Here is a 16,370-nt window from a genome sequence, read left to right on the forward strand (position 1 = left end):
GAAAGCAAGTAGGCTCAACTCTGGGTAGGGTCAGATACCAGGGTCAGAGTATTCGCTTTGCGGGGAACAGACATAAAGAAGAAACCAAAGCCAGTGGAGGAACTCCCAGTGCCCTCACCCCCATATGTACCACTGGGACCCCCTCCGGCACCACAACCTCCTGTTAGAGCTAGTGCCCCTGTGGAAGAAGACCAGGGAAGTAGTAAGGATTCAGGTCAGTGTCGGAGGATTACATGGAGTATATCTAAACAAAGTCTGGAAGGGGCTGATGGAGGACGATTGTACCCTTTAAGAGAAATTTCTGTGGGCGGGGCCCAAGTGGGGACAGGGTTTGTATCAGTACCCCTGAGTTCAACAGATGTGAGGGAATTTAAAAGAGAGATGGGAAACCTCCTGGAGGATCCTATTGGGGTATCTGAATGGTTTGATCAATTTTTGGGACGAAATATCTATACTTGGGATGAATTACAGGCAATATTAGGGATCCTATTCACTGTGGAAGAAAGAGAGATGATTAGGAGGGAAGGTATGAGGCTTTGGGATGCCCAGCATCAACAGGGACCCCAAGCAGATATAAAATGGCCCACTCAAAGGCCAAATTGGAATAATCAAAATGACCAACACAGGACTCATATGGGGGATTTGAGGACTATCATAGTCAATGGAATTTGGAATGCGGTACCAAGAGGGCAAAACATAAACAAGGCTTTTAGTGAACATCAAAAGAAAGATGAGACTGCCATAGAATGGTTGGAAAGATTAAGAAAGAACCTCCAGCTGTATTCAGGATTAGATCCTAATGATCCTGTGCGATCCGCCCTGTTGAAAACTTAATTTGTGGCCAGGTCATGGGTGAATATTAGAAAGAAACTGGAGAAGATAGAAGGGTGGCAAGATCAGGACCTAGGAGTCCTCTTAAGGGAAGCACAGAAAGTGTATATCAGGCAGGATGAGGAGAACCACAAGAAACAAGCTCAAATTCTTGTAAGTGTGGTGAAGGAATGCCAGCAGGGACAGAGGGGGAGTCTGGCCCCCAGAGGGTGATTTCCAGGAGGAGGCCCGTCACGAACCCCCAGGCCATGTGAGGAAGGAAAGAGAGTCCTGGAATGTTTTTACTGTGGGAAAAAAGGGCATATTAAATGAGAATGCAGGCAGTGCTTGCAAGATGAGAAAGTATTTCAGGAAGACTAGGGGTGTCGGGGGCTCTATCTACTGGGGGCACGAAAGAACACAGAGCTCTTGATAAAATTGAAACTAGGTCCCCAACAACAGAAGATGGAATTCTTACTGGATTCTGAGGTATAGTGATCTAACATCCAAAAAGTACCCCAAGGATGTGAACCATCCTTGGAGACGATCCAAGTTATAGGAGCGAAAGGGGAACCTTTTGCTGTACCAATCATTAAAAATGTTGAAATTGAAGCTCCAAAGAAAATTGGAATTGGGTCCTTTGTATTGCTCCCAGAAGCTGAGTATAACCTCCTAGGAAGGGATTTAATGATAGAATTTGGAATAACGTTGAAAGTAAAGAGCCAGTAAGTAGTAGTAAATTATACCAATTGACTGATAAAGATGAGGAGCAAATAAACCTGGAAGTCTGGTACACTCCGAATTTGGTAGGGAAATTGGACATAAAACCATTTAAAGTAAAGATCTGGAACCCCAATACCCCGATCCGAGTAAAGCAATACCCAATCTCACAAGATGGCAGGAGGAGCTTGCAACCAGAAATTAAGTGGTTGTTGCAACACGGACTGATAGAACCCTGCATGTCACCACATAACACTCTTTACCAGTCAAAAAGTCAGACAGAACCTACCAATTAGTTCAAGATCTTAGAGAAGTCAATAAAAGGACATTAACTAGATTTCCTGTAGTTGTAAACCTGTATACCCTATTCATCCAATTATCCCCTTCTGCCCAGTGGTATAGTGTGATAGATTTAAAAAATGCCTTTTGGGCTTGTCCACTAGATGAAGAGAGCAGGAATTACTTTGCATTCAAGTGGGAAGACCCCGATACCCTCCAAAAACAACAACTAAGATGGACAGTGCTCCCACAAGGGTACACATAGTGTTCAAATTTATTCAGACGAGCATTAGAATAAATTTTGGAGTCATATGAAAGAAATCCTGAGGTGACCTTAATTCAATATGTAGATGATTTACTTTTGGCAGGGGGAATGAAGAAGCGGTCAGAAAAGAGAATATTAAACTATTGAACTTTTTAAGCTTAAAAGGCTTAAAAGTATCAAAGTCCAAATTACAGTTTACAGAAGAGGAGGTCAAATATTAGGACACAGGTTGAACAAGGGAGGAAAATATTTGGACCTTGAGCGGGTTCAGGGAATTCTGGTCCTGCCTGCACCAAAGACTAGAAGACAACTGAGACAGCTATTAGGATTATTGGGATATTGTAGGCAGTGGATAGAAAATTATAGTAGTGAAGTCAAATTTTTGTATGAAAAATTAACAGGGTCCACTTTAATAAAATGGAGCTGGAGGATGATAATAAGTTGGAGGGGTTGAAACACGATTTGGTCAATACCCCTACCTTGAGTCTCCCCAACCTAAAGAGACCTTTCCATCTATTTGTGAAAGTTGAAAATAGACTGGTTACGAGGTGCTAACCCAAGAATGGGCAGGGAAAATAAAACCTGTAGGATGCTTTTCAAAACTGTTGGACCCTGTTAGTCAGGGTTGGCCCTCGTGCTTGCAGGCCATAGTTGCTACTGCACTGATGGTGGAAGAAGCAAATAAGATAATCATGGGAAGAAAGTTGAAAGCCTATACCCCACATGACATCAGGGGAGTGTTGCAACAGAAGGCTCATAAGTGGATTACGGATGCCTGCCTACTAAAATACGGAGGGGTATTAATCCACTCCCCCCAGTTAGAATTGGAAATAACTAGCACTCAAAATCCAGCCCAATTCCTATATGGGGAACCACTGGAGGAATTGATGCATGACTGCATACAGTGCATAGAATTACAAACAAAAATCCGCCTGGATTTAGAAGAAGAACTTGAAAAAGGGGGGAAATTATTTGTAGATGAGTCATCCCGGGTAGTAGAAGGGAAAAGGAGATCAGGATATGCTACAGTGGATGGGCACACTATGACTACGCTTGAGAAGGGCCCACTGGACGGAACTTGGTCTGTCCAGGAATGCGAACTCTATGCAGTTTTCAGAGCTCTACAACTTCTTAAAGGAAAAGTGGGAACAATATATTCAGACTCAAAGTGTGCTTATGGCATGGTACATACCTTTGGGAAAATTTGGGAAGAAAGGGGACTAATCAATTTGCAGGTGAAGAACTTAATCCACGACGGATTAGTAAGGGCAGTTCTATGGGCACTAAGGGAACCAAAGGGGATAGCTGTAGTGCATGTTAATGCTCACCAAAAGGGGGTACTACCCCTGATTAGAGGTAACAATTTGGCTGATAGTGAAGCAAAACAAGCAGCTTTGTTAATTCTTTCTGATATGAGAACTGAATTAACCTCTTTAAATGAGAGCTCAAGGTTCACCAAGGGTGAACAAGAGAAACTTAGTAAAATGGAGTTAGAACAAAAAAATGACAGATGGTACCTACTGGATGGAAGGCAGATATTACCAAAAGGTATAGCATGGAAAATACTTCAAAAATATCACAAAGACACTCATTGGGGCACTCAGGCTTTGGTTAATCACTTTGGGACTAAATTTGTGTGTATAGGACTATATGATTTGGCAAAAAGGATAGTAAATGGGTGTCTCACTTGTAAAAAGGTAAGGTAAACAGTTCTCAGGTAAGACAAAGACCTCTCAGGGGAAGAGGAATTGCAAAAAGACCACTTGAAAAGGTATAAATAGATTTCACTGAACTCCCCAAAGTGGGGAGGTATAAATACCTACTAGTGATTGTAGACCATTTAACTCATTTTTGGAAGCCTTCCCTACTTCTAAGGCAACTCCCAAGGCAGTAATTAAAATATTACTCGAAAATTTAATCCCAGGGTATGGTAAAATACAGATAATAGATTCAGACAGAGGTCAGCATTTTATATCCCAAAAAATTTACAAACAATTCAACTCCTAGAAATAAAATGGGAATATCATACACCATGGCACTCACAGAGCTCTGGACTGGTTTAAAAAAAAAACAATGGAGACATTAAGAAACATCTAACTAAATTAATTTTGAAAACAAAGTTAAATTGGGTGAAGTGCCTACCTATGGCACTACTAAATGTGAGGACACAGCCACGAAAAGACACCGGAATATCTCCCTTCAAAATACTTTATGGAATGCCATATACCATAGAAGTGGTGCCAGAACACCCTATGGAAGAGGACAGGGTGAGTAAGGAATTGCAGGGCTATATAACTGCACTTGCAAACAGGCAGCAAGAATTGAGGAAAAAGGCATTAGTGGTACAGAGACCCCCCACCCTGGACTTAAGAATTCACAACACACACCCAGGGGATTATGTCCTTATTAAATCATGGAAGGAATCCTCTTTAACTCCATGCTGGGAAAGTCCGTTTCTCGTTTTACTTACCACAGATACAGCAATTCACACAGCAGAGAAGGGATGGACCCATGCCAGTAAAACCAAACCTCATCACCCTTCATGGACAGCAGATCTCGACCCCAACAGTCTCAAAATCACCTTCCAAAAACAACATAACGGTGACCAACAACGCACAGCAGCTGCCCCCGAAGCTGACCCTGAGGACTGAATATGGAAAAAGGGTATTACTGAGAAGGGCTAAATTACTTGATCCCCTGCTGAAGCATTTACTAGACCTCGGTTGGGACGGGGATTGGGGGCGCCTACAGTGGGGTGGAGGAGGCACTCACAGACAACTTCCTAGGGACATATCCTTGCCGATTTGTCGCCCTTGTTCTAAATGCACAAATTTTTGTAAGTATTGTATTTTAATTTGCTGTCCTATTTGTGGAAACTTGCTGTGGAGGGCTGCACCGCCCTCCACATGAATTTGGGATTTTTGGGATATAAGCTGTCTTTCATGCCTTCATAACATTAACGGGGTCAACTGGTTGGATGCATTGTGGTGGGTTGTAGCCTTAACACCTAAGGACTTATTAGAAAATGGCTTACCAACATTGAGACGCTGGTACGAAAGTTATCCTGACCCTGGACACCCATGACCCCAACAAAATGGACCTGTCTCTAGCATCTGTAGGTCACTAGAATTGGTAGAAAATTTCGAACAGCGCACTGACTTAGAACTGCAGTACAAGCTAATTTTAGGAACTGGACTAGGAGAAGCGGCTAAAAAGGCACAGCTAAACAGCTGGGAGTGTGGAGAAATAGTTAAAATTCCCTTTCAGTGCGAGGTTCCCCATTGGGAGTGGGAGCGGACATTAAAAGAGTGGCAACAGAAGCACCATCACCACAAGCTAAGGAAGGCCCAACTGAAAGTGCTTGCTGCTGAGAAGAACTGATATCCCTCTGCCTCATGCAACGAGGTAGGCGTGGAAAGGCAGAGGCACTTTCGAAAGGGGTTCAGTTAACTTGCTTGCAATTATGAAACTTCTTGCCACAAATGAATCAGCTCCCTTCTGGGCTGCCGCTCTAATCATGGCTATTTGTAGGTAGCCTAAGTGCCAGCCCGCATCAGCCATTTAGGTGGCAGTTATATCAATGGAAAACCAAAAAACTGATCCAACAATGAGACACCACAGGGAGCCCCTCCTTCACATGTTAGTTGTGTGATCTGGCACCAATTAGACCATGTTTGAATCTAAAAGGATTTTATATGTGCCCAGCCTCAAATCCAGGGGAAGTTTATTGCAACTATCCAGGGCACTATTATTGTGCCTACTGGGGATGTGAAACCATAGCACCTGATTGGATTCTCTCAGGGAAGGATGCTTATATAAGTGTAGGATGGGGACCTTTCAGATGTACACCTCCACTATGGGGCTCTTCAGGAGGGAACACTGCCCCCAGAAATTGCTCCTCGGTCTATATAAACATCATGAAAGAAGAAGATTCAGGGTGGTTCTTAGGTAAAATATGGGGACTTTGATACTGGGAGCCTGGAACCAACAGCGGAGGGCTTTTTCTAATAAAAAAAGACCGCCATACCTCCACAATCACAAGTTATAGGTCCAAATAGAGCCTTGCAGGAACCAAAGCCATCAGGCCGAAACATAAGTTTAGGCGAGAACCAAAACTCCACGGATGAAGTAGAACAGGAGCCTGAACCTGATAGTTCTCTATGGAAGGTAATCCAGGCTAGTTACTTTGCACTAAATGAGTCTCAACCAAATTCGACTTATTCATGTTGGCTATGCTATGATACCAGGCCCTCTCTTTATGAAGCAGTAGAAATAAATGAGTCCTACACCCACAGTAACACCACAAACCCACCGCAATGCTCATGGGGTGACTGCAAAAAGGGAATAACAATGCAACATTTAATGGGAATCGGGGTCTGTATAGGGAAAAGGGTTCCAAAGAACAAATAACAGTTATGTGGGATAAAGATTGATGATCCTTTTAGTGGAACAAACTCACCGAGGTGGATTATTCCTGCCAATAGGTCTTGATGGCTATGCTCAAAAATGGGAGTTACCCCCTGTTTGTCAGCAAAAGTATTTAATACAACAGCAGAGTACTGTATCCAAATTCTGGTAGTACCTTGAGTTATATATCATGCTGATAGGGACATTTATAATTACTGGGAACATGAGGCACACTGAGTTGTAAGGAGAGAACCTTTAAGTGCCTTAACCATAGCTACTCTTATGGGAATTGGAGCTGTCAGAGATGGGACTGGAATAGCCTCCTTGCTGCAACAACAATGGGGTTTACAGGACCTTAGAGCAGATGTGGACGAAGATTTGGCCTGAATTAAAAATCTATAACAGCATTAGAAAAGTCCTTAACATCACTGTTGGAAGTGGCCACACAAAATTGGAGGGGGCTGGACCTTTTGTTCTTGCAACAGGGAGGATTATGTGCGGCTCTGCAAGAAGAGTGCTGTTTTTACACTGACCATAATGGAATGGTAAGGGATGCAATGAGCAAATTAAGGGAAGAACTGGAGAAGCAAAAAAGGGAAAGAGAAGCCCAACAAGGGTGGTATGAATCCTGGTTTAATCATTCCCCTTGGATAACATTGGTGCTATCCACCATAGTGGGGCCACTCGTAGTTTTAATCCTTACTTTAACTTTTGGCCCGTGTATACTTAATAAATTTATAGCATTGGTGAAGAGTTGGTTGGAAGCAGCCCATGTTATGCTTCTCTGAAAACAATATGATCAGCTAGGAGAAAGGGATGATATAGAAAAAACTCTAGTCCTTGCCTTAGCAAGAAGAATCATGTCTCATCCTGATCAACAACATGATAAAAATTGAAAGGGGGGACTATTATAAAATGGGTTGCTGCTCAAGACAACATAAAGGGGATTGTTATTACTTAAGCTAGCAAAATGACTTAAAAAAGCTTTGTTTAAATGTTGCACAACAGTTTCCTGCAAGACAAATATGCTTTTCCAAATATGGAAAAACATAGTGATAATACCCCATTGTACATGTTGGGCAACCAAAGGGTGACTTCAGGAAGACTAAAACCTTCAGCCTCAACGACCACCAGAGGCCTAAAACGACCACCTAGCAACAGGACACCCAGATGCACTGCAAAGGATGACCGGATGGAGGGTGGAAAAAAAGAGTTTGTAAAACAGGAACTTAAACTGTATATAAGCTATACATTGGTGTGTACGTTTTGTGAGCCGTTGGTGGAGTGCAGATTCCCTGGCTGCCCAGCGCTGTTTTGCTTACCTGTGCTTGCTCAATAAACTCAGAATTGATTCTACCCGTATTGGCTCTGGGTTGAGTCTATTTACAGATAACACTCCTCACGCCCAACCTCACCATGTCTGGCATTGCCCATCTGGGACTGACATCCTGAAACAACAACAAAAAAAATCCCGATAAATTTATTATCGTAAATAAAGTAAATAATTAAATTATAAATAATTTCCTATATAAAAGGAAATTGTATTAATTTTAATACATTAAAAATAATTAAATTTCAAAAATAAATTTATTTTTCTATTTAAAAAATGAAATAATATTTTTATTACCTATTTTTAAATTTATATTAAAAATCTATATATTTTTAGCAAACAGAGAAATTACTGGTCATTGGCTCTAAGTAACACAATTCCCTTAATTATTGGCTCTTGATTTCTCCCTCTTTATGCTAATTAGACTTTATTAAAGTCCTTTTGAAATGCTTTTTATCATTTTGTCATTCAGGGTCAAATGAGCCACGCTGGGGTCCATGGAGACATTTCTGGTGCACATTTGGGGCAGATTTGGGTCTGGGGAGGGAATTTAGAGAGAACTTGAGGGTCTGGAGAACACTCCAGAGAGACGGGTGGGCAATGGGCAGGGCACTGAGAGATTCTGACGGACACCTCGGCGTCCAGGGGAGCTCCTGGGGGTCCAGGGGAAAAACTTGGAGGTCAGGGAGGGGAATGTGGAGCCCTTCGGGGTCTGGGAGGGCACTTGGGGGGCTCTAACGGAGCTCTCTTGAGCGCGGGGCATGATGGGAGTTGTAGGCGCGGGTATAATATTGCTCAATGGAGCTGCGGAGCATCACGGGAGTTGAAGGCGCAGCAGCAATGTCACTCTGTGGGTCGCGGGGCATGACGGGAATTGAAGTCCCGGCTGGAATAGCACTATACCAGGAACTGCGGAGCATCATGGGAGCTATAATTCCGGAAGTGTCTCGGACGGGGCATTTGGGGTCCGGGAAGTCACGGGGGGGACACTTTTGAGTCTGAACCGTGACTTGCGGTGCTCAGGGGGGAACGTATACGGTTCGGGAGCATTTGGGGGGAGCTTGGGGAGGTTTAACCGGGCCCTTTAGGGCGCGGGGCATGACACCAATTTTAAGTGTGAAGCTGTGTTCTGAGGTGCTGTGGGGCCGCGGGAGATGACAGGAGATGTGATTGTAACGGGAATCTGTGGGGCTGGGAGCATTCAGGGAATCCGGAGTAGTTTTTGGGGGCTTTTGAGAGGATGGTGAGGGGCACCTATGGATCCTGGAGGGTCTGAGGGACGGTTATGGGACATGGGGGGGGGGGGGGGGGGGGGGGGGCGCAGATAGCGGAGTTCTGTGGAGCGCTGGGCATGATGGACGTTGTAGTCCCAGGTCCAATGGGGCTCTATCGAGCCGCGGTGTATGATGGGAGTTCTAGACAGAAAGAAAAGGTGGTGCCGTCACCAGGCTCCGCCCCCGAGGCCGTGATCCCCGGTGCTGATTGGCTGCGGGCAAGGATGGGCGGAGGCGGGAGTAGCCCATTCAGTCCCTCTAGTCCCTCCCGGTACAGTCCAGTTAATCCCCAGTACAGCCCAGTAAAACCCCAGTGGCCCTCCAGGCCCTCCCAATACACTGAAGTTCATTCCTATTCTCTTCCAGTTCTCCCCAGTGTCATCCATAGTACGCCCCACTGACCCCTGTCATCCCCACACTGTTCAGCATGTCCCCAGTTTGTCCCAGTATACCCCCCCAATCACTCAAAGTATTAAAAATTTGCTCCAGTATTGCCCAGTATAAGTCCCAATATGTCCCAGTGTGTCTCTGTGTACCCCCACAGTTCATCCCAGTCCACCCAGATTCCCCCTCAGTGGACAAGGACACTTCAAAAGGGCCTGCAGCGCTACTGTGTGGTGTGGCGTCTTTCAAACAGACAATCCCTCCACCTCCATGTACCAGAAAAAAAAAAAAAAAAAAAGGCGAAAAACAAGCAGAGAAGTGTGACGGGTCCCCGCACAAGGAAACAAGTGGCCAGCCCAATGATATCCAACAGCTTCAACCCCCTGCCACAAGACACAGTTTGGGAATTGACTTGGCAGCAGTAGTAGACATGATTATGTTAGACTCCTGGTAGTAAAAATTCCAACAGGAGTGACTGAACCTATTTATCATGAAGCCAGTGCTTTAGGCGCTTTACTATTGAGGCAATCTTCGACTCTATGGTAGGACTCATTGTGTTGCCCGGGGTCATCGATGCTGATTATACTGGTGAAATACAAATTATGGCATATGCAATACAACCACCGATTACAATTAAAAAAGGGACACGAGTTGCACAGCTGCTGGTGTATCATAAAGAAGCTTTAGAAAATTTTATTTTTCGCAGGTGCCTGCCACGACAGGATCAAGGATTTGGTTCCAGGGGTAGAGCTCTGGTAAACCTAGTTCAACAGATGACTCACTGTCCGGTAATTGACGTAAAAGTAACTTGGCAGACTTGGAACCAGATAATACCAAAAGTAATGATGGACACCAGAGCAGATGTCACCATCTTTAATCGAAAAAGGTAGCCCCACAATGTGTCACCTTTATGTTGCTTGGGCCTTACAACCAATATGTCAAAATTTCTCTCAAACTATTATTTATCACTACATGGATGATATTTTGTTTTGTCAACCGCAACCCATGACAGATATGGACCTTACCCAGGTTATTAAGTTACTTGCCCACAAAAATCTCATAGTTGCTCCAGAAAAAGTTCAACTAACAGCTCCATGGAAATATCTTGTGTGGAAAATTAGCACTGGCACAGTACAACCTTTAAAAACTGAGATTACTACCTGCATCCGAAAATTGTCTGATGTCCAAAAGCTCGCCGGAGATCTGCAATGGCTCCAACCCTTAACGGGGTTAACCAACAAAGACCTAGCACCTATTACAGTGCTTTTAAGAAGCACAGATCCACAGCCCGAATATCCTGGATGCCTCAACATGAACAACACCTCAAAAGCATCGTGTACAAACTGGCCTCAGCCTATGCCGATCAATGACATCCAAATCATCCAATTGCATTGTATTGTGCCGGTCTCACAACTGCCCCATTTGCTCTCCTAGTTCAGCTACCCTCTTTGAAAAAAGAAGGCGGGGGAGAGATGGGAGATCAAGAAGATCAATCAGTGAACTCAGAGAACCAAATTCAAAAAGGTCAAAGAAATTTAAAGATTTTGGAGTGGCTGTTTCCCCCACAAAGGGCACCATGAAGTATGTGGCAGCGCACTGAAGTTATTGCCAAATTAATTTGTAAAGGAAGAAAACGATGCCTTGAGGTATCAGGCAATGAACCTAGCAACATTGTGTTATCAATGAAAACTGATATGATAGAATGGGTCCTAGCCAACTCTACAGAGCTCCAAGGGGCACTGGTTGGATTCACTGGACAGTTCTGAGCAGAGAGTTTGAAACATCCAATATTGCACTTTTTTGATACACTGCAACGGCATCCCAAATCGTGGGTCCAACATCGACCGTTGAGCAATGCAGTGACAGTGTTCACAGACGCCAGCCGGAGATGAAAATCACCGTTTGTGTCTGGAAGCAAAAGATACAATGGCATCATCATAAAATTATTGGCTCTCAAGATGTTTTCCTGCATACCTTGGAACTGAAAGCTGTCCTGTGGGCACTGGGACAATGGAGACATCAGAACTTAAATATAGCGTCAGATTCCCTATATGTGGTAGGAATCACTCAAAGAATAGAAGACGCAGTGTTACTGCTGCCCAAACGCGAGATCTTGGGGCAACTATTTTTATAGCTACAAAAGACTATTAATGAATGATCCACCTCCTGCTGCATTCTTCACATTAGAAGCCATCAAACAACCTTGGGACTCGGGGAAGGAAATGATAGAGCAGGTCAGTTAGTCTCAATTGTGCACAAAGGCCCCACTGATTTTTTTGCTGCAGCAAAACAAAGTCATAGCATGTTCCATCAGTGGGCAAAAATGTTAAAAAGACAGTTTCAACTGTAGTGGGCAGATGCCAGGGGATAGTAAAATAATGTGATCAGTGCAGTCATCATATAGGATCATTGGGGCTAGGAGTTAATCTCAGAGGTCTCCAAGCCTATGAGCTATGGCAAATGGATGTTACACATGTTGCTGAGTTTGGCAAGCAAAAATATGTGCATGTGACAGTTTCTCACATGATTTGGGCCACGTGCCACACAGGGGAATGTGCAACGCACGTTATACGACATTTATTAGCCTGCTTTGCGGTTTTGAGAACGCCCATATAAATAAAAACAGATAATGGTCCCACCTATAAGGGCGAAAGAGTAGCAAAATTTTTGCAGAAATGGGGAATCGAGCATTTACTGAGAGTCCCTCATAATTTCACTGGCCAAGCAATAGTGGAATGGGCAAACAGGACCCTCAAAGAACAATTAGCCAAACAAAAATCGTGAGAAGAATTGCAACCCCAGAATAGATTGCATAAGGTGTTATTTATGCTAAATTTTTTGAGTCTCATAGGCAAGGCTGAAATGCCCCCAGCATTAATACATTATGGAAAATGGGATAAATTACAACTATCAGAGGTTTTAGTGTGTTATAAAAATCCTGCAACCGGTTCCCGGGAGGGCCCTGTACCACTTTCATTCACGGGAAGAGGGTATTCTTGTGTCTCCACAGGTGAAGGACCCCAGTGGATTCTGAGCAAATGGACTTGCGCTGCCAAGCAGACCGATATGATCGACAATGAAGAATGATAAATTTATTGATTAAACAGTATATAGATGTCCTAGTTTGAAAGACAGGTGTTTCCTAAGGAAAGCAGAGGCCTCCCTTTGAACTGAAAAATGTGATCCTTCCTTCCTTCCGATTATTATGATTCTGAAATTAAGGGAGCTCTCAGGCAAAGATATGGGGGTAGGAATAACAGTTCTTTACTAGTATATCTAACAAAACAAACAAGAACAACAACAGCTATGAAATTACCCATAAACAGAACAGTAACTCAGTCCCAGTCCTTTCTGGCTGCAGGCACCTTTTCCCTGAGCTGCAGTTCCTGGTGCTGGGGGCGGGCAGGTCCAGCAGAGCTGCAGGAGGGCTGGGGGCGATGGCAGCGCTGTCCCAGGGGGAGAGAGAGATGGAGAGAGAGCCCTCCGCTCACGGTGTCGGTCCCAGTGCTCAGCAGAGTGCTGGATTGTGGCAGGTTAAGGTGAGAGTCCAACAGCAGTGAGGATGGCTCCCAGCACTGGGATGGTAGAGATGGGGCAGAGGCGGCGATCGTCCTTCTCATCCGAACTCCGCAGGGGAAATGGGCTGAGCCAGAGCCTTCTGTCTCCTCTTCTGGCTGTTTGAATCTTGCAGGGTTTCCCTCTTCTCTCTCCCCTCCCCCTTGCCACCAGGGCCCAGTTAACAGGTATCTTAGCATGACAATGGGGAAAATTCCACAGAGGGAAAAGGGAAAGAACCAACCCCCAACACTGAGAAACATGGGGAGCACAGCCAGGTGAGGGAGACAGGTGGAAAAGGCTTTGTGCTGTCCCTGCTCAGAAGGGATCCTCAGCACAGCCCTGAATATCTGCACATAGGAGAAAAGAATGAACACAAAACATCCAAAACCTTAAACAGATACCAACAACAATAAGCCCAAGTTCCCTGAGGTAGGAGTGCGAGCAGGAGTGTTTGAGGATCTGGGGGATTTCATAAAAGAAATGGCCCAGGGCATTGCCCTGGCACAGGGGCAGGGAAAATGTATTGGCTGTGTGCATCAGAGCATTGAGAAAGCCACTGGGCCAGGCAGCTGCTGCCATGTGGGCACAAGCTCTGCTGCCCAGGAGGGTCCCGTAGTGCAGGGGTTTGCAGATGGACACGTAGCGGTCGTAGCACATGATGGTCAGGAGGGAAAACTCTGCACCTATGAAGAAGATAAAAAGACACACCTGTGCAGCACATGCCAAGTAGGAGATGTTGCTGGTGTCCCAGAGGGAATTGTGCATGGCTTTGGGGACAGTGGTGCAGATGGAGCCCAGGTCGGTGAGGGCCAGGCTGAGCAGGAAGAAGAACATGGGGGTGTGCAGGTGGTGGCCGCAGGCTACGGCACTGATGATGAGGCTGTTGGCCAGGAGGGCAGCCAGGGAGATGCCCAGGAAGAGGCAGAAGGACAGGAGCTGCAGCTGCTGCGTGTCTGCCAATGCCAGCAGGAGGAAGTGCCTGATGGAGCTGCTGTTGGACATTTGCTGTTTCTTGGCAAAGGGAGCTGTAAGGAAAGTAATCGTGGATTAGTTTGGTTTGGAGAGGATTTTAAATATCCCAGCTGAGCTTGTTGGGAATGCCCAGTTTTCCCCTCATTGCCTGCCCAGGGCTCTGCTGCCTGGAGCAGTCCCTGCCAGCTGCTGCTTCCCTGTGCCCAGGGCTGGGCCCTGCCAGTGCTGCCAGAGCCCAGCCCAGCCCTGGGGGCTCAGCTCTGCCCTGCAGATCTGTCCCAGCACAGGGCACTGCCAGGGCCAGCTCTGCCTCTGCAGGCTCTGATGGCAACTTCAGATCAACCCTGAAAAGGCTGGAAAAGTGACACTGATGCTGCCTGTAAGGGGCCCTGTGCTGATTTCTTTCTCTGCTGGTTTATTCAGTCTTGAGAGTTTTTTTTTTTTTTTATTTTCTCAACCTGAACCGAGGTACGAATATCAATGGTCAATTTTCCATCTAGGCAACCCAGAGCAGTAGATTATAAAATCAGGATTTTCCCGTTTATGAGGCTTCTGACTTGCTGTGCTCCCTGTGTAATGTAGTTGGAAATATTCTGGAGTTAAATGGGAGCTCTCTCTTCTTCTTCCTTCTCTTCAAGCCTCCAGGCCTTGTGCAGCTGCTTGGAGTCAGTTTGGAGTCTCGTTAGGGAAGGGGATTTCAAAGTGTACCTCATGATTTTTGGTTTTACTCAAGGGCATATTATTTTTATTTTTCAGTTCATTACAGAGGAGATAGAAAAATGATAGATCATTCTCCAGGTGATTTTGATGCTGAATGTCACCTTAAGAAGTCTGGGCATGTAGAAGAATGATCTCCTTCAGGGCTGACCCTGTTTGGACAACCTGCTCCTCACCCCCAACCTCACCATGTGTGAAATTGCCCATCTGGGACTGACATCCTGAAACATAAAAATATTCCTATAAATTTATTATTGTAAATAAAAAATAATAAATATCTAAATTTGTTTTTCCCTTTAAAAGGAAATTGTATTAATTAGAATTTAATAAATTAAAAATAAGTAAACTTTAAAAAGAATTAATATTTTTATTGCCTAATTTTTTGGTATATATATTAAAAATCTATACACTTTTAGAGAAAATTACTGAGAAATTACTGGTTATTAGCTCCAAGTAACACAATTCCCTTAATTATTGGCTCTTGATTTCTCCCTCTTTATGCTAATTAGTCTTTTTTTCAGTCCTTTTCTAATTTTTTTTTATCATTTTCTCATTCAGAGTAAAAAAGACCACTTTTGGAACCATGGAGACTTTTTGGGGCACATTCGGGGATGATTTGGGTCTGGGGAGGGAATTTAGAGAGAACTTGGAAGTTCTGGAGGACACTTCAGGGAGATGGGTGGGCACTGAGAAGGGCACTAAGAGATTCTGACGGACACCTCGGCATCCGAGGGATCTCTTGGAGATCCAGGGGGAAAACTTGGAGGTCAGGGAGGGGAATGTGGAGCCCTTCGGGGTCCGGGCGGGCACTTGGGGGGCTCTAACGGAGCTCTCTTGAGCGCGGGGCATGATGGGAGTTGTAGGCGCGGGTATAATACTGCTCAATGGAGCCGCGGAGCATCACGGGAGTTGAAAGCTCAGCAGCAATGTCACTCTGTGGGGCGCGGTGCATGACGGGAGATGTAGTCACGGCTGGAATAGCACTATACCAGGAACTGCGGAGCATCATGGGAGCTGTAATTCCGGAAGTGTCTCGGACGGGGCATTTGGGGTCCGGGAAGTCACCTGGGGGACACTTTTGAGTCCGAGCTGTGACTTGAGGTGCTCAGGGGGGAACGTGTACGGTTCGGAGCACCTGAGGGAAGCTTGGGGAGCTCTAAACGGGTTCCTTAGGCCGCGGGGCACGGCAGGACTTTTTGGTGCCGAACAGTGTTTATGAGGGGCTTTGAGGCCGCGGCAGATGAGATGAATTCCCAGAGGTGGCTGTAACGGGAATGTATGGAGTTGGGAGCGTTCAGGGGATCCAAGGACCCTTTTGGGGAGGACCTGAGTGGGTGCTGAGGGGGCACTTAGGGATCGTGGAATGTCTGTGGGACACTTACGGGACATATGGGGGGTGGATACGGGGGGGGTGGGGCTGTGGAGCGCGGGGCATGATGGACGTTGCAGTCCCAGGTCCAATGGGGCTCAATCGGGCCGCGGTGCGTGATGGGAGTTATAGGCAGAAAGAAAAGGTGGTTCCGTCACCAGGCACCGCCCCCAGTCCCCGATCCCCGGTGCTGATTGGTTGCGGGCAACGACGGGCGGAGGCGGGAGCAGCCCATTGAACCCCTCCAGTATCTCCCAGTACAACTAAGTTCATTCCTATTCCTTT

General features: G+C 45.4%; 1 pseudogene; it reads right to left on the reverse strand.

The window, feature by feature from the left end:
* Positions 1-12,049: 12,049 nt before the first annotated feature.
* LOC134052204 (olfactory receptor 14A16-like) lies at positions 12,050-14,918 on the reverse strand (annotated as a pseudogene).
* Between the last annotated feature and the right edge of the window lie 1,452 nt (positions 14,919-16,370).

This window comes from Cinclus cinclus, chromosome 20 (genome assembly GCF_963662255.1).
Source record: "Cinclus cinclus chromosome 20, bCinCin1.1, whole genome shotgun sequence".
Taxonomy (NCBI): Eukaryota; Metazoa; Chordata; class Aves; order Passeriformes; family Cinclidae; genus Cinclus; species Cinclus cinclus.